This window comes from Grus americana, chromosome 8 (assembly GCF_028858705.1).
Source record: "Grus americana isolate bGruAme1 chromosome 8, bGruAme1.mat, whole genome shotgun sequence".
NCBI lineage: Eukaryota > Metazoa > Chordata > Aves > Gruiformes > Gruidae > Grus > Grus americana.
The window spans coordinates 26,839,019-26,859,834 of NC_072859.1; the positions used below are offsets into that span (position 1 = coordinate 26,839,019).

Genomic DNA, 20,816 nt, shown 5'->3' on the forward strand with positions numbered 1-20,816 from the left:
TGGCCAGGGGAAGAGAGAGCATACAGCCCAATACGTCCTTCCATCTTATTTACCCCTCCCTCCCCTCACATGGCCAAGGGACTGGGTGGATAAAAGAAAACCTAGATGAATTGCTAGTCTCGTCTTCCACTGTGGCCATTTTTATTATGTGCACAGACTGAAACTTCTAACACGGATATCAGAATGACCCTGCAGTGGCAAAAAGAATATTACTAGGGCTTTGACTGATGAATTGGAACAACTTACAACCCCAGATGTCCACCCTGTCCATCATCATTCATGGACATCTGCTTATGAAGAGGCTCTGAAGCTGCTGTGCTGTTTGCTCCGTGCTTATCTGCCTAAAATGGCAGTGATTCAGGAATTGCTTCACCAACTGCTCAGCCACCTGCACGGCAGGGTTGGGAGGAGCTGGGATGGTAACCTTATCTCTCCAAAAACCATGAAGATTTAGTCCTGTAAATCAGGGCTCTTCACTAGAAGTGTAAGGGTCGCATTCCTATTCAAAGAAGTAACAAAGAGCCCAATAAGTATTGCAGCATGCATGGGCCTTGAAAGAGTTTACTTAAGGCAGTCCTATACACTTGAGGTCTGAACCAAATCCCACCGGAGTCAATGGGAGCCCTCAAAGGCCTTTGGGTATGGACTCAATAAGGCAGTGTAATCCCTCCAAAGCTTTCAACTTATTGTCAGAGTCCCACATTGTTTTCGGGATGGGTTAGAGGTATGAAGTAAGGATGCAAGAACTCCACTAACAGGTTTATTAAAGTTCACGTAGCCCAGTAACCCGTCTCCAACTGTGGCCTGTGGTGAATGTTAAAGGTACATAAATATATACATGAATAACACCAGAAAAGGACAGAACAATCCTCCCCCATTATGTCCATTAGCTTCCAGCTCTGCATGGCTGGGTGACCCCCATTTACACCCAGGTCATCGTGTCTCACTGCTAGCTCTGAATAGACCAATTCACCACAAATGTGCTCAAGCCTCTGCCTCCGTGTACTTTTTGCCCCTTGCAGCAGGGAGTTCCACCATGTGCAAAAATGCACTCCTCTGGTTTGCTGCCGCGTGGAGAGTGTGTGCTTGCCTCAGGCACAGCGTAAGTGCTTGCAGGAGATGTCTGTAACTGCCCGGTTCCATAGCAGAGCCAAATGCTTTGCACAGAAAAAACCAGGCAGGCAGGACATGCCCGAGGCTCTCTCCATGCATGCCACTGTGTAAGGAGCTGGTGTAACCATCAGCAGAGTCACTCCTAGGACTCTTCACCCATACTGCACAAAGTCGCTATGAATGTGACAGTAATTCAGTCCCCAGTATTCACTGAGCCTGCATCTCTCTGCTTACACTGCCAACAAGGGTGCTAATTCGCATCAGTTGTAGGAATGATGTAGTTGTATGGCTTTTAGTGCAACTTGCAAGCACTAGTAAGAGCTTTTAGCCAAAAGAAATTTCTTTAAACCATTAAGTGTACATTTGCAGAGCCCTAGTGTGTTCCAGGATTCCTCCACTTCCTTTTAAGAATATTCAAAATTTGATTTTCCCCTAACTTACTTACAACAAAAGCCAAAAGAGCAGAGAGCAGTCCCAAAAATGTGTTACACACCCTCAGAGATTCAAGAAATGAGACATTTGTGAGTGATTAACTGGATTTGATCATATCCTGGTTTTTTATGCAGTGGCCAAGGCAAACAAAGGTCCCCATTCTGTCACTGGCAAAGTGATATTGAGGAACCAAAGTCAAAGGTGTCAAAGTCAGAGATGTTTCTGAGTCCGTGGTACAACACTCTACTTTTCCTGAATGGGAGTCTTAAACGCCAAGAGATTTTTTTAATGTAAACAATCGTCCTGAATCCAGTAAATATTTGATATCACAACAGTACAAAATAAGCCAATTTTAACCACTTTAAACCCAGGAAAAAAGTAACTATGCAACTATTCCTAATCCACAAAATGTCAGGACCATCAGCTCCTGACCAAAGCCTGTCAGCCCCTTCAAGTGATGGATGAAGACCGAAAGGTGACCGAAATACCTCCTGGACTTTCCATTCCTGCTCTCTGTGTGGAGGCCATGATGAAAGCTGCTAGCTTGTTGGACTGGTGATCTGCTGTGCAGGATGGCAGAACAACGTAAGTGTGGCGAGATGCGTGTTTCCACAGGGTAAGTCACCCTGAGCCGTTCAGTCCTCTGCCATACCCCTTTCTCTTGGGAGCTGTCCTCCATCTATCCTGGAGTTTCTGTTGGATTTGGACCGGAGTTATGGGGAAGAGGTGGTTCCTGCCAAGCTGAACCCTACCTGTGCAGGGAATGGATATCTCCAGGGCCTCTTCTGAGACCAGGAACTGAATTTCCATATCACAAATCTCCTTACCCTCTGCTCCAAGGCTTATTTCTTTAATTTTGCCTTTCCTAACATGAAGGAATACCAGGTTCCATAAAAAGAACCACTGCCCAACTCCAAATCCCTGAATAAATGAAAATCTTCATAAAAAACTTGAATGTGAACATAGTTATTTCATTTGAGAACCACAATTTAACACATGCTAAAGTATTTTCATTGCTGCAGTTCAACCAAGAGAAAACAAAACAAAACATCAAAACCAAAGAACAACTTCAAGCTGACCCCCAAATAATTCTCCTGAAGCTTTAACAACCACTAGGAAATAGCATGAGCAGGTCTTTGCAAAGCTTTACCTTTTTGGTATCCACCTGTTTATTTTACGTCACAGTAATGTTGTTGTGGCCAACTCATTATCTCATTATGTACAGTACAAGCAATTTGAAGTCATGCTCTACCTCAGTGATGGAAAAATGGAAAGTATGCATGCTCAAACCAGCAGCCTTCCCACCCAGCACAGACATCTTCCCAACAGTGATCCACAACATCCCTTGGCAAGGAGCTCCACAGGATCAGAGATACGTGGAAGAGGAAGGTTTGAGGGAAAAAGATGGCCCTTGGGAGGTCCAGTGCAGGTGGGTGAAGTGAAACATGAAAACACCCTCATGTCATTGCTGTACTTCCAGGGTTAAAGAATTCCTGGAAGAAATGTCTTAGCTTGCCTCCTGCTGCTAAGTCCATCATAATTATCCTTCCCAGTGTTAAAGTCCATGAAAATTTTCTATATGAGAAATTTCTTACATAAAAAATGACTCTCCTTGGTCACATACAACTTGAGATAAGCATTCACTAGTTAGATATTGACAGCAATGTAATACTTTTGACAGTTTATGGCATGTAATGAAAACCAATTTAACCTGTATATTAGAGACAATTAAGCTCAGTTTGATTTAGATCAGTGAAAAACATCAAATCTCTGCCTCTGGCTGTCCATATGTGCAAACAGAATATATAATAATTGCCATGGGTTTTTTTGACATCAGTGGATTTAATTTTCTATTTATAGATATGAAAAAATGAACTTTATGTGTATATATGTGTGTGTGTGTGTGTGTATGTTTCTGCTAAAAACTTTGAAAAATTTATCCTCCTGGCCTGGAAATTTTAATCTAAAAAAAAAATTTCAAGAAAGTATAACTATGGAAAAGTTAGTGAATCTAGAGACATATCAGATAGATTAGAGAGACAGAGGAATGCTCTTGGTTCTCCATCACTATTCCCTCTTCAGTCTAAACCTGAATAAACTATTCCTGCAGTAATAAGCAAATCTACCTTGACAACCGATGAAAACTGGATCCAAGAAATTGGAACACCAACTGCCTCAGGAAATCCATGCAAGTATGGGAAGAGCAGAGAAAGCAGACATAAAAGATTTTCTAGACAGGGACTTGAAGTGAAAGTCTGTACTTGGACATGGAGATATGCAGTACAGCGTCTCCTAACAGTTTAAGTTTAAAAAAAAAAGGAAAAGTGTGGATGCAGTCCTTCCACCCTCTAAGGATAAGGAGATACTCATGGGATTTGCTTGTGGACAAGACCCAGTGCTAAACACAGAGTCATTTCACAGTTTGAACACAAATACAGTGGAGTGGCTAGTGTGGCTCACTGCACTTGAGGGGAGTTTCTTCATTAAATTTGATGAGGCCAAGATTATTCTCCTTTCACTCATGTCTTGTTTTTTCGAGACAGAGGATCTGGAGACACTGGACGAACACGTTATACAGCATGGTTGCTAACATTAATCTAATATCTTCCATCCCTGCTGGGTTTTTTTTTGTGTGGGTTATTTTTTTTTTTTAATTAAGAACTGTGCTTTGGACTACACAAAGCAGATGCATGTAATACATTTCCTTATTTCCCCAAGGTTTCATTTTTCACTGGAAGAAAGAAAAAATAAACCATTTTGTTTTTTTACTAAGAAGTGAAAAATACATGGTTTCCTTAAAGTGTGCACATGCACACTCATGCACACCGCTGAAAAAATGTATTTTCTTCCTTTCTTAGTGGTATATCCTGAGGTAGAGAGAAATACACTTCTCAGCCAACTCTAACAGTCACAGTCATGTATTTTCTAATTGACCACAGAAACTAAAGCTCTCCTTTACCATTTCAGGCATTTTGGTGACCCCATCAATAGCATATCTAAGCATATGGTTGCATCCCTCAACAGTTAAATGAACTTGGGTGTTCCTACACAGAAAAATATAACCTTGTTTTGATGATAGAAGCAGAAAAAATGTGTTTAAGCAGATGTTATGTACTTTATCTAGGTCTAGAGATCTACTACAAATTACTTTGTCTCTTCGTTTCACAATTCTTTGTTCCACAGCTTAGAAGGATAAAGGGGTACAAAGGAGCGGGAGATAATTCCCTCACAAAGGACCTCCATTGCCAGACCCTTTGAAGTTGTGCTAAAAAAGCCTTGCTAGCCCATTAGCTGACACACAGCAGAAACCTGAACTGTTTCCATGCACACTACAAGCAGAGCTATTTTCTGCACAATTAGTCATAAAAAGGGCCAATGTAAACTGTGTCAGGAGGTCTCAATTCTTTACATTCTCCACACAGTGAATCAGACGTTATGTATAACGTTTTGTTGCCATTTAGACCTCGGGCTGCTTTGCAATCAGGAGGCAGCAGTCTCTATTCCTCCTCCTCTCTTGATGCTGATTTTCAAGCCTCTTGGCACCACCAGAGTGTTTATGGTAGTTAGGTTTCACAAGAATTAGCGTGGGCAAAAATGCAAATGTCAAAAGCTGCACATTCACAGTTGGGGCAAATATCTTCTGGTTCCTTTGCTTGCTGCCTCCATTTCTCTTATTCTGAGAACAGCTGAACTGAATATTTTGGAAGTTGAATGATGACTGTGTCAAGAAGAGGCTGTAGTAAGGAGTTAAGGCAAACAGTTCAGGCAATGAAATTTATCTGGATTTGCTAATTTCTCCATTATAGCACTCAACTCTAACCTAATGGTCTCTGGGTAATGGCGTAAATTTACTGGGGGGAACCACATGACATCCCACATTACAATTTCCTGCCGTGGCCGATGTCCCAGACCCACCATAGGGAACCAGTTTTGTGGATCAACCCTCCAAATTTTTCATTCCCTTCCACTCCTCCTCCAGCATCATAGCTGCTTCTATCCCTGCACCCAGCCATTCTTTGCTAATGAACATCATCCTTTAAAAATTGGAGACTCTTTTACTTTTTTCTTATGACGACTCAGATTTAGACTGCTACTGCTGCCAGAGGATTGCTCCTGTCTCTTCCTAAACCACTTACTTCCCTGAAATCTCACTTTACTGATAGAGATTGCCTTGAATTAGTATCTGAAGTGCACCCTGACAAGGAGCGAATGTTGGATTTGCATACGGATCTTGCTTTTGCAAGTTGGATCTAGATGCATCTAAAAGTTTCCTCAAGCCTGAGTACCCTTCTAATGTGTAGTCTCTTATCATAAAGAATGACACCAGGTAACGGATTAGGCACGTGATATGCAGCACATCTAGTGATGAGTATGGTATTAGGACTGCCTGAAAATTTTGATTTTAGATTTTACTAATAGCATGAACAAAATTAATGCTTGCGGGGATCCAGCAGTGGAATTTACTGGGAACAGTTGGAAGGATCCCACTGTCCCCCCACCTCCCCAATTAGTATGAAACAATGTGAGCCATACTCCGTGCCAGAGCACGAGACATGCAGTGTATCAGCATCCCAAATACATCCCTACCCACACCTCAGACAAACCAGATATAATAAAAGCTTCCTGGAAGCTGGTATTCAGGTTCAAACCAAGAGCTCTGGGTGGGCTTTACAAAAAGAAAGTGATTTTCAATGATCCAGCACAGAACTGAGAGTGCCCTGGGGCAACTCCCGGGCAGTAACAGTGCCCCAAAATGATGGACAATAGATGCTATGAGAGACAATCTCACGGGTGAGTGAACTGGCACCCCACAGAAACTCAGCAGCCTCAGACACCACCCCTACTAGGTCTGTTGATGCTACTCCAAGGGTCCTTGCCATAGAGGAGAGTGTCCGGTGGTGGGACAAAGCCGGGAACTCTGCACCACACCCTTCAGAAAAGTCTGTCACCCCAGGTTGCTGGCTTTTGCTCCACTGCAGGACATGGTTTTGCACTTGGAAATTTCAGCATTATGCCAAAAGCTAGGGAGGAGAGCTGGGGATGCAGGAATGAGCTTTCTTCCTCCTCTGTTTGGCAGGAGTATCCGAGCCCAAAGCATGCCTTAAAAAATACTTTGTACAAGCCACGTGCAATGGTCTTGTAAAGTAGGCTTTCATCATAGCCTCCTTACATCATGCCACCCCTTCTCCAAGGCAGATGGAGAAATCATTTTCCCTCTCTTGTTTGATGTTGTTATTCTCTGCAGTTGTGAGGAACTGACTCATAGCCACTTTTGGACAGTCACGGGAAGCAAAGCAATAAAACATAAAAGGCCAAAATGTGCAGCAATTTGAATGTCCAGCAATCTCCACCGGCTCTCCTTCATTCTTTGTTTGCATGTAATCACCCCTCTCCCCTCTCACCGTGAGCACTCACAGAATACACTCTAGAGAAAGGCAACACCATAGCTGGGGGCAAGGGGAGACAGGAGTGACAAGGGGCCAAAAGTTGAGTGGGTTATTCCAGACTGATGCCAGGGTAATGGAACAGATTCATATTTCCCCGGGGTGTCTGAGACCTGCAGCGCAATGCCATACTCAGAGGATCTCAGTCTGAAGGACAGACAGACCGCCATAGCCTTCGATTTTCTTACTGCCCCTCAATATAATAAACTCCCCTCGTCTCTCTCCCCTTCCACTTTTCGCTGCTTAGTCCCCTTGAGCATCCCTCCTGGTGAGGGCATGGAGCTGTTCTGGAGGCACTCGAATGTCACACACTGGAAATCCTTCTCTGGAAGTGGCCTGGAGTGCAATGCACAGAGCCCTCAACAGGTTCAGCATGAGATGGGACTAAGCTTACCAGTTTGGGACTGGTGCCATGCTGGCATAGAGCTTCGCTATCAGACCCAATACAGTGCCTTCACGTGGGCTCAGCCACTCAGTTCTGTGCTTTCTTCAAAGCCTTTGCACACCTTCCCTAGCAGGCTTGCCATAAACATATGATGAGGAAAACAATAGAAATACTTCTTTTTTTCTTGAAGTCTAAACCAGCTGTTTCACTTAGGTTAAGAAAAACAACACAAGCGAGAACTGAAGTGAGGTCACCTCCCAAGCATCTCCTCTGGCCTCTGTGTTAGACCACAGCAACAACTGAGCTGTGTCAAACCAACACACAACAGGGTTCATAGCTGCCTCAGACATTTCAAAATGAAGTGACTAGTCTAAGCTGGTCAGCGTCACTGAAGAGGATGGGCAACTCCACAGAGCAATTCATTCCAACGTTTCAAATACCAGGTTTGGGAAGAACATAAGCCCTCTGTGCAATTCTCTCTCCATTGACCACATGAGTTTAAATAGCTCCTTTAGCCTCAGCATCTATCAGCCATGGACGGCATGATGGCCCACCAAGCTACCCTACCACTGCCCAGCAGCTCCTGAACTCTGCACAGAGCCCATCTTTCCTCCCCATCCTTCCCTTTTCTGCCCTGTCCCCCACCTTTCTTCCTGTGCCAGAGTTTGCAAGGGACGGGGAGCTGTGTTGATCTGTGCTGGACAATGTGCCCTGGTTGGTTATGGGGCCTTTTGGGCTATTTCATATTCTAGCTTTACTTACATGGCATTAGAGGAGTTTTCCACAGAGAGAAGGTCCAGCAGAGGACGACCCTTTCAGTATATATTCACGAAGAAATAACATATCAAGGGTTCAAGCTTAAAGGGCAGAGATCTGATGAATCCAATCCCTTCCTGACAATGCTAAGGAACAGGTCCCTTGGGGGGTAAACAACAAAGCCTATAGATTCGAACTGTTTATGTCCCAAAATGTATTTCTTGTCTTTGCTGGTATAAGTAGGAACAACTTACCAGGACAAGAAATCTGTAGGAGGAAAATTCTGTGGGTAGGACTGGAGTAAAGGTTTGCCTGCTATTTTGTCCCTACGTTTTACACTGTGTGAAGACAGGGCTCGCTCAGTCTGAGATACTGCATGGAGGATGGTGACTGGCATTTTCCCCTACAGCAGAATGCCATGACTACATGGGATTTTCTTTTTTCTTTTTAAAATTTTTTTTAAGGTGCATGCTCCTCACTGAATCATGTTGTTGGGAACACTCCTTTCTACACAGAGATGTGATGTAAGGTGTGACTGGAGATGTGTGCCAATCATGGAGCTGTGTGACAGGGAACACATCTGTGTCCCTCATGTGATCCTCTCCAATGGACAGGGCCAATACATAAAATCTTGGGAAATTCACACATTCCCAGCACTGCAGCAGGAGACAAGGAGATGAGTTTGAGGAAAACCTAGAGAAAATCCAGCATCTCTAGAAGTCTTCTCAGGGTGCCGAGACATCTCTGGGACTGGCCCAACCAGCTAGGACCACCAGAACACCTAAGTATAGATGGCCTGGTATGAAATGCACTATCTTTATGTACAATATTGTTTGCTGAGCATCATCAACACCTCAAGCAGTGAGGAAATCAGTAAGGAAATGCAGTCTCATTTTTTGCCCAAGGTGCCTCATTAGTGTGCTTGCAGCCTTGCTGAAGTAGACAACACACTCCCATCTGAACCAAAGTTACCAGATCTTTTCACATAAGCCACCACCTGGCCTCCCGGACAGCCGCCACACTAAAGTCCCGACAGCTGGCGCGAAGCAGGTAGCCTCCGAGCGAAGTGTTTCATATCCCATCGCAAATCCCTCGAGCCATCCTGAACTAGTCTGGAATGCACATGGACCTGCTTGCCAAAGCCAGGCCAGGGTTGGGGTAGGGGGGGAGAAAACTTGTTTCCACACCTTCCTGCTCCACTCTTGTACTTTGCAAAGAAGGTAACTGTGAACGTGTTACTAAAACACCTATGATGACTCGATGGAGTCTGAGCTCAGGGCAGCTTCAAGTCTTGGAAAGCTCCTTGGTCAACAAAACAGCTCTTTGCATGCAGAGTATCTCATTGAACTTGTGGAGACATTTCTGAGGTGTGGCCCAGCAAGGACCAGATCTTGTGGGACCTCAGCCTTAGGACACAGCCAGTACTACGAAATGCAGCATCCTTGCCTGCCTTAGGCAAAGGCTTCTGGCAGGTAATAAGGATGTAGTTAGCAGCTTTCTGTAGGAAATATATAGTGGTGAGGACACCGATATATCATTGCAGGCTGTGGGAATCAGAAGTGAAGTGACTTCCAGAGTTGGACTACTGAGTTTGTCTAATCCCTCTTTGGCCTCATGTATGCATTTGGCTTCCACAATAGCTTGTAGCTGCAATGTAATTATGCATGGTGTAAAACAGCATTTCCCCATGTTTGTTCTGAACCTGTCCACTGACAATTTCATTAGTCTCCCCCCAGTTCCTCCAGTTTGCACAGGCACAGCTCTAAACCAAATTAAAAACCCATTGTAATCTTGCTCTAGTGTGAGATTAAACCATTCCAGGAAAGTTAGTTGGGGGCAATGTCTGTCAAATCTGTGAAATTGCTGCAAAAGACTACAACACAGGCTGTCATTTTCTGTTTGAAAATTAGTTTGAAAACCACAAATCAAAGCTCCCAGTTGACAGGGCATGGATCCTTGCTCGCTCTTTCTGGTTTTGACCTCACAGTCAACTATTTTACAGACCACACTGTTTTCTTCATCTTTTCCAGGAGCCCCTTTCTGGTGGTTTATTTGGACTGTGGATGCCTCACAAGTGAAAAACGTGGTGATGCCATAGCACAAAACACAGTCAGTCCTCAGCTAATTGCTGGCCTCCTGAAGTTTACGGGCATAGGAAAACAGAAGCCGTTTTACCAGACTGTTTTAAAAAGGAAATTCCTCAAGAAAACCAAAACCTAGCCTCCTTAGTCACTGTCTTTTTAAATATAAAAGCTTCACATTGCTATAGACTGTCGATGCTTCATGCTTTTCCCAGAAAAATCCAGCTGGCCACTGGATGTCACTGTTGTTGCAGAAAAACTCAGCAGAAAGTTCACAAATCAGGCTGTGAATAAGGTGGGGTGAAGTCACCCAAGCCTGGAAATGGCCTTTTCTTTCAGTTAACCAACACAGTGCCGGTGGCCCTTGGAGGCTGCCCCACCAGTGAAACAACTGGAGGCAAGGCACACTCAATGGCACTGAGGTCTCCATCACTATCTAAGGGCAAGGCCTCCATGGAGCTCATGGACCCCAACTCCCTTGTGCCCAGATGCTTGTCTCCTCTTCTTGCTAGCTGCCCTCTGGTTTTGCTGAGATGTGCCCCACTCAGCCCCTAGATCCACATGACACATCCAACCTGGTCTCCAGTTTGGACTCAACCCCTTCTCTTCTGCCACATAGCGGAACACACTGCAGCAAGCACCTTTCCGTGCTTGTCCTTGATCATGCATTAAAAGCAATGACATGCAGTTTTCCTCTGTGGTTTTAGCTGGCACTGCTGAAGGGCAGTTCAGCATAGTTGCATGACTTTAAAGGTTTCAGCTGGTATCTCCATCAAAACCAGCTTTGTGTTATACAGATCATTTGCTGCCTCTGAACTACACCAGGCATCTCCAAATCCACTCAACCACACAGAGGAAACCTGCCCTAAAAGATTTTCCTGAGCCTTTAAATTCAGCTAGCGATGCCTTTGCACCACCATGGTGAGCCTCGCCAGTGCAGGAAATGGACTTTTTTCAAGGAGTGCTTTGAGGCCACAGGCTGAGGCCCTTCCCTCTGCGAAAGCAGGAGAAAGAAACCCCAGGAGTCAAGAAAACCCTTTCAGGGTCACTAGGTGCAGATGGTGTTGCTGTGGCATTTCAGGAGATATAAACTGGGACTTACTTCCCACCTTCCACTCCAAGCTCAAGGGTTGCTGCTTGATTCATGCCTGCTGTAACACCACGAAGCAAACCCACAATACAAGGTAGATCAAAACAACGAGCTATTGCCCCAGAGGAGAGAAGGAAGGCAGGAACACACCGCAGACACTTGTTAAGCTGCTTAATATGGTGTTGCAAGACCCTCAGATACATGTGGTGTGGGAAGAGATCTAGAGTACCTACATCTGGAGATCAGTCTCTTTTGAAGTGCAAAGCATGCCCAAGGCTGTGGAATAATAGAAAACTGGACTAGAAAGTACTCATTTTGGTTCCTCTAAATGTCATAAATCAGGATCAACTCTGCCTGGGCATGACAGATCAGATCAGCTTTGACCCTAAGGATGTTGGTATAAATTAGAAAAAGGATCTCCACAGGACACTTTAAAAGTACTATGGTCAAAGCATTTGGATATTTCTTGGCTATGTCTTTATTACTTTTTCTTTCTTTAAAAGCAAAACAGAAGGAAGAAATGCTTTGGGAAGGATGGACAGTCCTTTGGCTAAAGGTCATGTGGTGGAAGGAGCCGGGGTTCCTAGCCAGCTATGACAAAGACTCTACTAGGAAGGTCAGTAAATCTTATCTGTCAGAGACCATCTGTCTAGCGGGAAAAGAGCAGAAACAGTCCTGTGGTTTTCAGAGATTCTCAGCTGTAAATGTGGTCACACACAGTGGTCACACCCAAGCTCATATGCCACTTCTCTTGGACATGCCTGTCACAACCCAACAGTGACGAGCTCCATCCTGCAAACACTTCCATTTGTAAGCTGCTTTGTGCATGCAAACAGTTGTATCAAGCCTCCACATCCCCATGAGCAAAGGATACCTTGCTTGCAGATGTTAAATTTAATTAACCAAAAGTCATGGAAAGCTGTATTCCTGAAGTACTAATTCGTACATGCTATGCCTGCGGAGTATTCTTTTTATTACAAATTTATTCCTAATTAGACCATCAAATGTGTATCTACATTCCTCGCTACTATTTATCTTTGTGAATTCCACCCACACAGATCTATTCTCAGCCACATGGCCAAACATCCTGACTAATTTCAATTTAGTTTTTTTCTGTACAAATGTATAAACACACAGATTTTCTATATACATCCACATTTTGAGCAAGCAGAAATATTTGATTTGAACCACCACTGCATTACTCTGGTTTTACACTGGTATAAACACTAGTGGTTTTCACTGTTATCTCCTGCTGCCCAGCTGTGAACATTGGAGAAAAGGAGCAACAATGAAGATAAGCACAATTTATCTGAATATCTTTCTCATAATATTGGCCCAGTGAGCAGACTTCTAGTGAAATCAAAAAGTGGGAGGTTCAGTGATCCTGTTAGTTTTCCACAACACGGCTGTCCACTCTGACACATGGTCACATCCAAAAGTTGAGTAAATTATTATGGAAGTTCAGAAACCTCAAAATATACACAACAGATTTTGCAAAACATTGTGGTTACGTGGGTTGAAGCAGGCTTGAGGAATACGTTAAAGTCCAAGCAAACAATCTACGCCTTCGCCCCCTTTCTGTTAACACATGAGCGTGCGCGCACATCACCAAGCTCGCATTGTAATTTGTAGTTCTGTTATTCATAGCCTTCATTAAAGAATAACAGCCCCTGTTTGACTATCAGGAGGCAAAATTGTTCGCACATGTGGACCAAATAGACACACCAAGCCTGTGCCCTTATGGTTTCTGAGTGACAAGCTTAATAAGATTACGCTTGATCTTTCTCTTAATAAAGCTGGATGACATTCAAGCAAAGCCTGGGTTTTGTTTTAATGGTACATTAAGGGAACCCAGAGTTTGGCACAGCTGGAGGCCTGAACCATCGAACAAAACTTGGCACTGCCAGCATTCCCTTACGATCTCAGACCTCACATAATGAATATTTACATCTATATATACACACATGCACATATATTAAATACCTATCATTAGCTGGTCAAGGTCAATGCTCTGGCTAACAGAGCTGGATGTAATACCAGGAACGATGATGGCTCTTTTTTCCTTGTGTTACGAATCACACAAATTAAGCAACCCACAGTTTATAGAGTCTGCAACATGATGGACTGCTTTTAAACCACACATACCAAAAGGAAGGAGAACAACTCCAAGAAAAAACAAAAGTAAAAGGGAAGCGTCATCACCTTACTGTTTAAACCTGAACACAGCAGAACACAGAGACTCCTGCTTAACTTTAATAACACCAGCAGCCTTAGCAGACTCCGGGGGAAGCAATCATTTGCTTGAGATAAGTCAGGGCTTGCGTGTTTTGAAGCATTATGGGTTAAAAGCTAAATAGTGTTAGCTGAGTCACACTGATTTAAACCATCATTGCAACTGGCCCAAAAATTACAAAAGACAGAACACAAAGAAATCACTTAGAGAAACAGGAAGATATAATACTGAAATTTTATTTTGCAGAAAGGAAGAAAAAACCTCTCCCCAATGAAGACTTTTGGAAAAGGAAAGCTTCCTTAAGGACAAAGTGAGCAGTCCCAACTTCACTCTTCCTCATCCGTGGCGGCTGTTATTCCAAGGGTACGGCTATGCCTCTGCGTGTGCTCAGGCTGCGTGTCTGTGTAGACGTACCAGTCCTACAGATAAGTCAATGGATCTCAGGCTTAAACAAGGAGTTCATGAAGGAGCTGGGAACTGTATGAATATGGGGTGAGGATGGTTTAGAGTGTGTAATTTATTTGCCAAAAAATTCATATGCTGAGGAATACTGATGAGGAATTTAAGAGTACTGAAATACGGTTTCCAAAACAAAACCAAAAAAATAATCATGGTTTTATTTCACAGCATTCAGAAATAATTTACTGAAATGTAATATATGTACATTTCATTTCAAAAAGAACACAAACATGGACATTAAATTAAACAATTAAACACTTTGCACAGCCTGAATTTTCTTCCAGGCTTTTGTTTTGGTGAGAAAATGAAAACATTTTTGTTCGGCACTGACCCAATATAACTTCTCCTTCAATCATCTGGTTCAGCCGACAAAAACAAGACACAAATAATTTCCACCACTTTAGACTGAGCCCAGGTCTCTCTAAATGTGGGTGAATTCCTGGTCCTCAGCCTCTCTTTTCCTTGAGATCCATGGGCAGTACCATAAAGCCTGAGCACCATGGTGGGAACTTCCCCAGCTGTGAAGGACATACCCATGGACAAGTGGTTCACGCTAAGGCCAACTCAGTGTCTGACCATGGAGAACTGGGCCAGGACAGGTACTTGGCAGAGCCAAAAATCTCCTTACAGAGTCCTATCTTCTCCCCTTAAAGTCAATAATGAGATTCCCATTGAATTCATGGGAGCTGATCAGAGCTTTATGCTACAGAAAACTACATGAGGAAATTGTGCTTCCATTTATCTTCAGCTCAAAGCACTCAAATTCACTTCTGGGGCTACATTCCTGTCCAGCCTTGCTCTTTATTCTTGGTTACAACACTTAAAAGTTTCCCCTTGTGTCCAATCTGATCAGAAACCCACTGAAATCAACAGAAAAATGCCTAGAAGGCATTTCCTATGCAATCTGTGGTCCTGACTTTCAGCTGGTTTGAAGATGACAGAGCTCCAGAGTACTGAGCACATGAATTTAGAGGTGAGCAGAACATCAATGGGAGACAAGATCCTCTTGCCTAAACAGAGGCCCATGTTATTAAGTAAAAGCACTAAGAGAATATGCATTCTTGCAGGAATTCATCCAATAATTATCTGCTTCAATAATGATCTGCTCCCTTCACTGGATGAGACTGAGATTGTCCTTGACTGAAATAAGAAATTCACTGTCGGTCCTATTGGCATTTTTGTGTCCAAATCCTGCAGTATTTTTTCATCCCGCTGAACTCCACCTATAAAGCTCTCATACTATATTTTGGCTGACTATTCTGGGCTATTATATAAGCCCTTTGGCACTGGCCTGTCCCACATTTCTCCCAACCTCCACACTTTTTCTCACAGCCAAGTTTCTGCAGAAAACAAAACACTTTTCATTGAGGCCAATTAGCTCAAGAACGTCAAAAGAAAAAAAAAATCAAAAGGCTTTGGGTCAGTGACAAGAGCAATAGAGAGGCCAAGAAAATGAAAGAGACTTGTTCTGAAAATGTTTTTTACTATGTCAGAGCCAATTCCCAATAGAGTGAAACAAGAAAAACATTCCTAGAGAGATTCGAGATCTGTCGTGAATTCCTGAGGCACATTAAGAAGTCTCAGTTTCCCCTCTGTCTCTCATTCCTTTATGATGGGGCTCCAGAAAGAGGGTGATAAGTCCAGAGATCTGTACAGTGGTCCCAGACATCCAAAGTCACAGTGAACCAAGGGTTAGGGAATCCTACAGTAACGCTCCAAAGTTTCTCTTACTTTTTTGGGAAAAATGTAAAAAATAAAAATTGGAATCAAAACTCCATTTGAAAAAATTTTCTTTGTGATTGAGATATTGGGACTGCTGTTCTCAAGAAACACTCGATTTCCTTGCAAAGTAACTGGTCTGTGCCCCTGCTGCCCCATCTTTAAAAGAAGCATAATCCACTTTCCTCCCGGGATGATACATTTGTCTCATTACGTGGCTGTATATTGATAAAATTACTGACGACTGAACTGTGGAATGAATTTCAGGATACCGTAACCATTGCCTTTCCCACCGTTGCCACAATGCTCATCATCGACTCCACATCCAGGATGAGGAGCCTCACCGGAGCAACAGACACCTTTTTTTTCCATGCTTGTAGACCTCAGACCTGCAGACTTGTCGGTATTAGAACCGAAGCTCACTTTTCAAATTGTTTGAAGTACTAATTCAAAGGATTACTAAGTATCAGTCCTAGAGGGCCCAAGGCTGCTGTCAGGGAAAAAAAAAAAATCACTGTCTTCCAATTAGGCTTTATTTAATGATGGACTTTGCATTCCCTAATCGCTTTGGAAAATAAATGCCATATGGCATCATAATATACTGAGCAAGGGATAGTCAGGCTCCCAGAAAATAATTCATAATGGCATCTTTTGGGTTAGTTTTTATGATGCTCTTTGTAGGACAATGCCGTGAGTTGATCTTGAATATTTCACCATGAAAACAAAATATTCCTCCTGACATCTAGCTCTGTGTTCGCAGGTTCATTTTTTCTGATGATTAATTCTGAGTTCATGCAGAGTGTGTTCAAGATTACACGGATTCATATTCAGTTGACCATATCTGAGAGGATTATTTTAGTGTGCCCCAGTTTATGGCCCATGAAACATGATCCCTCTTGTCTCTCTGTTTCTCTCACTGTGCTGGCAGTACTATTCTAACAACCAGTACTGGGAACTCATATTGTCAACGTAACAGTGGAAAACAGCTATTTTTCCTCTGTGAAAACCAGCTCTCATCCAATGCCTTACACTTGCTCTGCTCTCAGTGCCTACAGCCACAGAGAACCCATCAAAATGTCAAAATGTTTTGAGGGCAATGCCCTTTAGAGTAAATCCACATTTCAGGTTTGCCACAGACTTGATCATTTTTGGTGCATCTAGCACATATATTACTGCTGTTACTAATAATACTAACTGAACAACACAAAGCATGGTGGAAACACCCTGATGCCGACTGAAGCCATTGCCTGTATCTCTCTGAAAAGCTGTGACCCACATTACCTACGCTGGAAGATGTTTCCATCTCTACTCAAGAGACCAGTACTGGCAGCGCAGAGTAAATCTGGCGTACAGCAGGCAAATGTGCCGTTTAATAATTTTGGCAATGTCTGACCATCTTTCCTATCCTGGTATCATTATCTTCAGCCAACTGCCAGCTGGCCTGAACAGTGCTTGATGCACGAAACACAGAGGAGCTTTCAACTGACAACACCCTGTACGCTACACATAGCAATATAATTTCATGTGCAGCCCCCAAAGATCTCAAAGCAGTTTAAGGACAGAAATTAGGGTTCAATTCTGTGACCCTTACTTAATGAGTGTGAGCTAATTAGAAAGCTGTCCCACTGAAAAAAGCAGAATTGGTTGCAAAAATCTGTTTAATGCGCAGCCATGGAATTTAAAAAAAGTAAAATTATTCATACTGTGGTGGTTTCTCAAAGCCACAGTCCAACCATATATCCTGGTGCTATACTAAAGTAACTGAAACACGGAGTGTTCCTATTCCAGAAAACCCTGTCATTGGTCAGTAACACAGTTACTTTGGAACCAACAAATAATTATTTTCCCAGACTTGCAGGCAACCTACAATATACTTGTTTTGTTAAGTAGCCTAAATCCACACAACTCAATAGCTGTCCCAGAGCTTCTACTGCATACAACCTTGCCTGAACCAACAGGCAACGTGACTTGCTCATGAGAAAGGGAAGGATTTGAACTATAAGCTTAGAAGTAAAATGCCTATAGCAATGACCTGTATTAAGCTACTGTTTTTCAGTGTCATTACTGCTGCGTCCAGAGTTGCTTGGATTTGGATTTTCTTTTGGTATTATCATCCATGCCTTTCATCCCGTCACTGCGACTGCACACAGAAAGCAGAGGTTATATACACCGTTTCATTTCAACAGAGAGCGCCTTTCACAACCCCTCAGCAATTTTCTACACAGTGTCAAATGCACTAGACTGGGTAGAATGTTATTTTTCTTTGACTGATGCTGTCAACACGTTATCTGAAGTCTACCTCTGAGTGCAAGAGCTTGGTGAGAGTGTTTGCATTGCACTTGTGCGTTACGCTACACCCATGCTCGGGCACCCTCTGCCCCATCACTCACCGATCCCATTTTCTGATCACTTGACTGCCATTTGGATGATGACCAACTCTAGCTCTCTGAGCACAGAACAGTCAAGAAGGAAAGATAGTTCTTTCAGCACAGTTTTCAGCTGAGACTCAACGAGTTGCGTGTTTATTCCTTCTTTCTTGAAAATAGACCTTTCCTGTAATTACTATATTTACGGGAAAGATCAGATCCCACAATTTTTTCACTCTTTACGGGGAACTGCAATATGCTCTCGCCAACATTTTGCAAACGAAGACAGGAGTGAGACTATCTTTCAGTAAGTAATAAATGCAACACACTTTATCAACAGATCGCAAGTACAGTACTACTATGTGGTAGCAAACTGAGTTTCCTTTCCATTATATTCTCTACACTTCAGTATTATAGTTGAAATATTCAGAGACTCCTTGATCTGATCACAGAAAAGACAGCGCAACTTAACTTTGACTAGTTGGCAGTCTATGATAGCGAGTAGCAAGGAACACTCTGTGCATCTGGAATTGCAGGGGAAACACATCTCATCCAGTTTTCCAGGAAATAATTTGGCCAGGACATCAGAGAAAAGGAGTCTCTTTGCAAAGCGTGCTACCGAACCATTAGTCACTGCAGCCCCTGCCCAAGGCTCCTGAATCACCATGAAAGAGAGGACCTCACCATCCCCTGACGGTGCGTGGGGGAACGGCCAGCGCTGATGCATGAGGTTGAGAATTTCTCCTGAGCTGCCAACAGTTCCCCCAGCACCTGGTTTTCTCTGCTGTGGCTTTCTGCCATCCGTGGCCCGTGCGAACCGACAGCAGTTAATGAACAGCATTAAAGACCACTTGCCAGCCCGTGGCACTGGGGTGGCAGAGGTAAGACGTGAGGATGGGATTGCCACAACATGGATTGGTTTCCTTTCCAATACTGAGCTCCTTTTACCTAACACTGTTTTGCTGTATTCAGCATCCAGTACGCTGATTCTGAAAACTCACAACATTAACAGTTCCACATCCACACAAATGCAGATGTATTATAAATACAGATACACAAGTACATATATCTGTTTTCCTGTAGACGAAATACGATATTTATGCTTTATAAGATGAACAAGGAGAATAGAAAACCAAGAATTCTGGGCTGATGCCCAAACCACACAGCTTTGAAATCAGTGGTGTGTTGAAAAAAAAGCAACACACAACAAAAACCCCCTACATTTCCTTCCAAGAAAAGTGTCTAAGTTTTCCAATCTGTTTACGACTGATGTCTACCCACAAGAGACTAAAATCTGGGCTGGATGAGAATGGACAGGCATACAACATCAAAAATCTCTCCTTCCTGAACTGGGGAACAATACCGTACACAGAGGCAGACCTGGTGTTGCAGAAATTTTTCCCCAAACTGTTATATCTGCTTTTAATTTCCAATGAATCAGCAAACACATCTGTGAGCTACTACTCTCCCAGACCAATGCTCTTTATTTTTTTATTCTCAGAACTCATCTCTCTTTTTCCCCAACACCTGCTCACTGCTCCCTCTGAAATACAGTTCAGAAATATTCAAGTACTCAGAAGTATTCAAATTTCTTTCTCTGGAAGAGGCTCTCCTTAGCTCTGGCTTTAATTAAATAGTATTATATGTGATGTAGAGACGGGTGAACTAAAAAATACAACAATAAAGGCAACTATGAGTCTCTAACAGAAAAAGTTAGGATGCACACTGATCTCCAAAGGCTGGAGGTAGCTGAGAAACATGATAAATACAGTTCTGCACAGAAACAATATCCAGATTACACAAGTCCAACCTCAATATATAACTGACCCAATCTTAGCTAAGCAGTATCTAACCCTAAGAGTCTCTACTAGCATTAACATCATTTTTCTGGAAAGTTCAGTTACTGCCTACCGCAATGGAAGTATTCCTGAGTATCAGCTAGATCTTTTTGTACCTTCAGCTCTGAGCCAAGGAATTCCTTATGTGAATCCTCCTTAAGTCACAGATCCAGCCAGGCATTGCAAATGGACCTAAATTGCAAACCCCATCACTTCTCACTTCCCAAGTGCAGATGCAAACCCAGAGACCAGGTTTGGAGCAAGCCTGGTCTGTACCCCAGGAGCTCTGAGGAAACATAATCTGCTCCTCAGATTATGCCATCATGGAGTTGGTTTTCCTCTGTGGTAATGTAGAGCTGACACCATGGGTGTGGTGGGGTGTCTGGGCAGAGACCAAACTCCTGCTAATGGCTTGTTCTTTCACCTGTGCTTGATTGATGATGCTACTTCAAACACTTCTGTAGTCAGGATGTGAGGCTGGGTCTGCATAAAGAAATGAACTGCCATTTCACCTACCAGTCATCACCAGGGTGATTGCCCAGGACACTGCAGCCTCCAGGTTAGAGCTAGAACCTGCTGGTGGGGATGTCTCCATGGGAGGACAACATTACTACTTATAACCCTGCTGCTCTCCTTAATGCAGTTGCCAAAGATTAGCGTTGCATCAACGCCTTTTTGCAGCAGAGGAGGGAATTGTACCATCCTTAATAATGGGAATCCAAAGTATAGAGAAGATAAAAACTTGTCCCAAGACCAACAGATAGGCAGTAGCAGAGCAGGAATTTGAATATAGGTCTCCTGAGACTGATGGTCATATCTTGAGCTCTCAGAGCATGCTTTGCATGCTCAGCTTAAGCATGGCCTGATAACATCAATGTATGAGCATTTCCCTACTTTGCT

At 43.2% G+C, this 20,816-nt stretch overlaps 1 protein-coding gene across 1 annotated transcript in view; it reads right to left on the bottom strand.

Moving 5' to 3' along the window:
• TRABD2B (TraB domain containing 2B) overlaps nt 1-20,816 on the bottom strand; it is a 295,290-nt gene that overhangs the window by 45,819 nt on the left and 228,655 nt on the right. The window lies entirely within an intron of this gene.